The sequence below is a fragment of the Fragaria vesca genome, linkage group LG2 (assembly GCF_000184155.1).
Source record: "Fragaria vesca subsp. vesca linkage group LG2, FraVesHawaii_1.0, whole genome shotgun sequence".
Taxonomy (NCBI): Eukaryota; Viridiplantae; Streptophyta; class Magnoliopsida; order Rosales; family Rosaceae; genus Fragaria; species Fragaria vesca.
This window is the reverse complement of record NC_020492.1, coordinates 550083-556859: the sequence shown is the minus strand read 5'-3', so window position 1 is coordinate 556859 and position 6777 is coordinate 550083.

Here is a 6777-nt window from a genome sequence, read left to right as displayed (position 1 = left end):
TGTGTGTGTGTGTGTCTATATATATATATATAGGGTTGGGTAATTTAGAAATATTATAATTATGTGAGGATATTTTGGAGAGAAAAAGTTGATTCCATTACCTTGATTCTGATACCCACCTCCCCCCTTGGGTATCGAATAAGAGGTTTCATCAGAAATCGATTCCTAATAAGCAAGTGGGACCCACATCCATTTCAATACCTTGACATGTTAGTAAACGCCGGAATTCACCTATTCCGGAATCAATTACACCACTCTCAATTTTCATTAGAGGTTAGTAAACATGCCCTAAGGACTTTCTTCATATATACATGCACTTGGTCTGCATGAGAAGAGCTCTTCTCCACCACAGACCCACCATGAAATTGTAACATCTCGAAAATTTCAGTTTTCTATTTTGAAAAGAAAATTATTTTCCAGCTATTTAAATTTGAATTTCTGTTATTCGTTAAATTCTTTGTGGTTTTCGAAAATTATTCAAATTTTTGGTTTGTCAATATTTGTCTTTCGAGCCCAAAGAATTAGCATAGACGTCGTTACGAGTTCGTGGGATTTGCGAAGCATCGTTTGGATATCGAAGCTATTTTTAATGAATTTTGGGAGTTGGTATCATCCAAAAAAATTATTTAAAAATAGAAAAAAAATCGAAGTCGGTTTGGTGGTGTATATACATAGAGAAAGAGATTAGAATAGGATCAGTACAAGCCCAGACCGACTCGGTCTCGAGCTGCTCTGCAGCGACGGAGCTCAGCTCCTTCCTCCGTCGTTCGGCCGCCTCCCGGCGCAAGGCTGGTGTCCACAGCTTCATCTCGTCGTCCCCGACCTCACTATGTTCTTCGTTTTCGAAGAGGCGCTCCGGCGAGAGAGAAAAGAAGGAGAGAAGGATTTATGGGTTCGCCGGCCAACTTCCGATTCCGGCGACGGCGAGGAGAAAGAATGGTAGCGGAAGCTTCCTCTCGTCCTCGTGGTCTTCCCTATGTTCTCAGTTTCTTCAGAAGAGGTCGGGAGAGGGAGATTAGAAGTGGAGAAGGAGAGGCTGGGTTCGCCGGTGAGTTTCTGATTCCGGCAGCGTCGAGGTGTCTCACTAGTATAGATAGCTTCATCTCGATCTCGGGAACCTTTCCATGTTCCTGGTTTTCGAAGAGAAGCTCGGAGGAGGGAGAATCAAAGAGAAGAAGTTATGGGATTTTCCGGTGAGGGTTCGACGGGTTCCGGCGACTTCTGAGTTCGACTCAGGTATCAATCTTCATCTACTCATCGAGCTCTTCCTGTTTATATAATTGGAATTGAGATTGGTTGGGAGTTGGAGAAGTTGGGTTTTGGCAGTGGAGGACCACCGTGCGTGCCGCTGTGCACGGCGGCGGTGGCGGTTGTTTTGTATGTTCTGGATTTTGAATTGGTATATGGAATTAATAGGATGATTTGATATGCTTGAATTTGATATTGGTGGAATTTTGAGGAAAGTAAGGTTTGGGGCAGAGTGACCACACTGTGTGGTGGCTACTGCGTTTCAGCAAAATGGCGGCAGGGCGGAGGTGATGATTAGATGTTTCTGAAGTCGTTGATCCATAGAGCTGGGTTGCAGAGTGTTCAAGTTTACTGTGTAGTGTTGAGCGTTTGATACTTTGAAGTTCATATAAATGCTATTGAATTATTGTTAGAGAAAGATGATTGGAAGAGTTTAGTGAAATGAAGGTTATAAGATGGCTTTGCTAGGTTGCTTTGGAGTTTGGGAGCAGTACGGGGAAGATGAGTTTGGTGATGGAGAGGTAGAGAAGCTAATGTTTAATTATGAGTTTTGGATCATGTAGTAGTTATGATGCTTTGATGTTTTGGAAAGGTTGAATGGTATTTGGACTTGATCGGGACTCGAAGTTATGCATAGCTGCGATGATTAAATGGATGCCAACGAAGGAGTTGGTTGATAAGGTATTTTGGGTGTCCAGAGTAAATTGGAGTTGAGTATGTAATTAGAGCGCAATTTAGATATGACGACGGCATTGAGCAAGCTTAAGGGTGAATTGGAATGTGACGATGAAAGTAATATGAGCGAGCATGGTATGTAATTAGGAAACTATCAGAGAAAGTGAGAGGAAGTGTGGGATTGAGAACTTTGGGTGTCCTTAGTAATTTTTAAGGACTTGATCAGTTATGGAAATTGATTTAGTTTATTTGAAGAGGTTCGACGACTTTCTTGGAACAAGGATTTGTCATGAGAATCGAGTGAGAGTCGCAGGATATCAGAAGCGTGTCGCTGAGTTACTAATTTTAGTCAACGTCAGAGCTAGCGCTTGGATTCTAGGTAGAGTCTCTATCGGGGAACCTTTATTTAAATTGATAATTAGATTATAATTGAAATCGTTGATTTGTGTGTCATTGAGTGATTAACTCTTGATTATTATTGTTTTTGTTAAAAGCATGGATATCGTTGATTTGAGTGATCGATGTTATCGCTTTCCGTAAAAACAGATGTTATATTACGAGTATTGATATTCAAATTACATGCATAATGCATTGTGAGGAATTGTGAGATTAGTGAGATTGGTGATAGCAGAGAAGATGAGAATGAGATCTAGAGAATAGATACATTTTGTATAGTTGAGTTTCCTCATAGGGCATCCAAAATCTATAATTAGCCCACACGTGCACAAATAAGGGGAATGTAGGCCCCATCGACGGCGGACGTTGATAAAATGATCTAATCGGGTTTTGGGTTTGGAAGGCCATGAGTATAACAAGACAACTAACAAAAGAGGTACAGGTGGTGAGATATTGCTGATTTGTTAGGTCGTATATTGGAGACATCTACACGGTATGGGACGTGTAGGCTCGTATGTCTTTGATGTATGGACTAATAAACCAATAGTTGAGTGGAGGAAGTTCATTCGCATATATGCATTGAATTGTTATTATTTATATAAAGCATTGTATGATGTTTGATAACTTGATTGTGCGACATAGTTAAGTATAACTAAAAAGGTTTGGCCCTACTGAGCGTAACCTCACCCCTATAGAGTTTTGTTCAGGTTCGTACGAGGACACGTGTTTCTAGAAGACTTGCTGACGTGTACAAGAGTAGAAAAGAGTTACCGAAGATTAGAAGCCAGATAGATCTCAAGACCTATTTTGTTTTTGTAATTGGTTTTGGTTATTTGTAAACGTTTTATTTATTTTTTAATTTCGAGAAAAGTATTTGAAATTGTTTTAGTTTCTTTTACTTTTCCCGCTCATGTCTCAGGTTCGGCGTCAGGTGCTTGGAAACCACCGACACCGGGTCCGGGGGTGTGACAGAAATGAACCACACCCTTTTCAGCAAACTTTGGATCAAACCATCACTGGGGTGCCAGAAAGAGTGAGAGAGATGGAACTTGTTAGCCTTGAGAGTGAAGAAAGTGAACCAATGTTGGCTGTTGAGTTTGAGAAAGTGAAGGTTTCGCAGTAGGAGGTTTCTCACATCTTTTATGTCGAACTGTTTGTAAACGTTTCGATTTCTTTCCTTTGTAAACGTGTCGACTGATGCTTTGGGTTTATAACTCTTTTGGTTTATGTATCCATGGCTATGGTTTCTCAAAAAACTTTTACCCATCATCTTTTTACTGTGATAATTTCACTGGTTTCTCACGAAAGTTTTACCCGTCATTTTCTCTAAAAATATCCATCATAGGAGGGGGGGATAAGAAACCGAAACCTTCGTAAATCGTAACTAAGCTAATTATTACAAGCAATATTTCGGCAATACCCAAACGATCACGGTAGAAATACTTATGGATGAAAGAAATGAGGTAATTAAGTCCCACAAGATCAGATTACTAGAAGTCAAACTATAATTCACCAATATATCGGCAAATTGATTCCCTTCACAAAAGATATGCGAAGATCAGAATTGCAAATGAGAAATGTGGTATAAGCAATTGCCCCACTCAATACAAAGCTCCCAATCCCATCTAACATGCTCATTCATTTTGCATGCTACTTTGAGTCACATATTTTGAGATTTGATCAAGTTGCAACCAGAATTTCCTCATTCACAATTTTTACTCTCACGCTATTTATAGTCCATATAACTCAATGTCAATATCAACGGTATTTGATGTTGAATGAATCCAAAGTAGTTCTTTTTTGTCGTTGTTTTTTTTTTGCAATGATGTTTTAAGATATTGGAGTAAATTATGGCATAGGTTTAATTTAGTTTTATCTCATTCACAATAAATAACTTCAAATTCAATATAGGGCTTAATTTCGTCAACTCTAACACCCACGTACTTGAACCCTGAAACTCATTTCGATTTGTGGAAACTAGTTGATTCCACAACAAATCAATGAATTCATAAAACATCCAACCAAAAATTTGAAGATGAGGAGGAGGATGCATGGAGGAGAGTTGGGGTGGTGGAGAATGGTGGGGTGGGGGAGGGTGCAGGGGAAGGAGAAGCGGCGGGAGGCATTATTAAGGAGGAGGAATAGGAAGCATGGTAGTAGTGGTAGTTGTGGTGGGAGGTTTGATGGAGAGTAATGGGGAGGAGTGGAGTCTATTGGGGTATTTGTGTGGGAGGGGTTTAATGCTGAGAATTATTAAAATGGTTGACTGTGTGGTCTTCTGACACGTAAGTCTTTCATGGATATAAGGCCGCCAACTAGTTTTCTTTTGCTTGGATTCCCAAAAATGAAAAAGGGATAATTTACTTGTCACTAGGAGTAAATACTGTAAATTATAGGGTTTGGTGATTTACTTACTGTAAGAGAGCAATCTTTTCTTTAACTGTAAGTTAAAAGTATTTCATTAGCTAAAAGTTTTCTTTTTTACTTCATTAGTAGAAATAAGCTAAATTACAAACTGAAATTCTTGAAGAAGCCTCTACCGGCCTGATCACAATATTGTTTTTTAGAAGGACCCTCAGAATTCTAAAGAAATATTTATTAAAGTTTTTAAAAGACTTAGCGGATGAAAGGAAGGTCAACAACTGGCTAGCTATGACCAGTGTAAATGATTATCATTTGCTAATAATGATTGAATGTCTCAGTAGGATAGATAGTGGACTACGTGATTGAATTGGGGAAGTTGTAGTGCTCTGCTTCCATTCCATATTTCTTATATAACCTTTACTATTTGTAGGGTCAATAATTTATAAAGTGTTACTGGAAGTGAGTAATCTTTTTAGGCAAATACTTGTGTGCCTTAAGGCATGAATACTTTAACCACATGGCTGCTTATGATTTTTTTCTTTCTCTCTCTCTCTCTCTCTCTCTCTCTCTCTCTACTACTACTAAACAATTTGAACACCTTTGTCTCGTCGATCTCTCTCTCTTGTCTCATCAATATGTCAATTTCTTACTAAAATCGATTTCGTTACAAGAAACTAACTCCTCTTGTATGCTCTCTTGAGATTGAACTCATTGAAGACAAAAGTTGCAAAGTCTACATTTAACATAAGACACAACTACTATTTTCATGAGAAATGTCTACCATTTGGATGAGCAAAATCACAAAACAGTAGACTTTTTGGAAATCAAAATTATTCTTGAGATTGAATCAATAATTGAAAGTGAAGGTTGCAAAGTTTACATTTAATATAAGACACAACTACTATTTTCATAAGAAATGTCTACCATTTAGATAAGCAAAATCATAAAAAAGTAGACTTTCTGGAAATCAAAATTGTTCTTGAGATTGAATCAATAATTAAAGGTGAAAATTGCAAAGTCTACATTTAACATAAGACACAACTACTATTTTCATGAAAAATATCTACCATTTAGATGAGAAAAATCACATAAATGTAGACTTTTTGGAAATAAAAATGGTTCTTAAGATTGAACCAACCAAATGTAAATTTGCAAGTCTACATTTAACATAAGATAATTACTATTTTCATGAGAAATGTCTACCTTTTAGTTGAGCAAAATTACAAAAAAGTAGACTTTTTGAAAATCAAAATTGTTCTTGAGATTGAATCAATAAATGAAGGTGAAAGTTGCAAAGTTTACATTTAACATAAGATACAACTACTATTTTCATTAGAAATGTGTACCATTTAGATAAGCAAAATCATAAAAAAGTAGACTTTCTGGAAATCAAAATGGTTCTTGATATTGAACCTATTAAAGGCAAAAGTTGTAAAGTCTACATTTAACATAAGACACAACTACTATTTTCATGAGAAATGTCTACCATTTAGATGAGCAATATCACAAAAAAGTAGACTTTCTGGAAATCAAAATTGTTCTTGAGATTGAATTAATAATAGAAGGTGAAAGTTATAAAGTCTACATTTAACATAAGACACATCTACTATTTTTTCATTAGAAACATCTACCATTAACATAAGAGAAATCAAAGAAAAGTAGACTTTCTGGAAATCAAAAATTGTTCTTGAGATTGAATCAATAATGGAAGGTGAAAGTTGCAAAGTCTACATTTAACATAAGACACATGACGTGTCGCGTAACCGGGGTCAAACAACTTCAATTTAATTACCCTGCAATCGTAGTAATATGGACAAGTAGGGATCGTTCTAGCCGGGGAAACCAAAGGGCAATCGAAAGAAGAGAAATCAAACAACTTATAAACAAGTATTCACATATATACATCGAAATATTGGGGGGTTTGAGATTGATTAATTCTAACAAATAATCTACTGAAAATTAAACCTAAGATTATTATATACAAATGATCAACATACTCATGCAACACATAACACGAAAAACCATCAAAAACACATAACAACTTCATGCAAGGCCGGGCAGCAACGTTCAAATTATCCTAGACTCTAACCAATT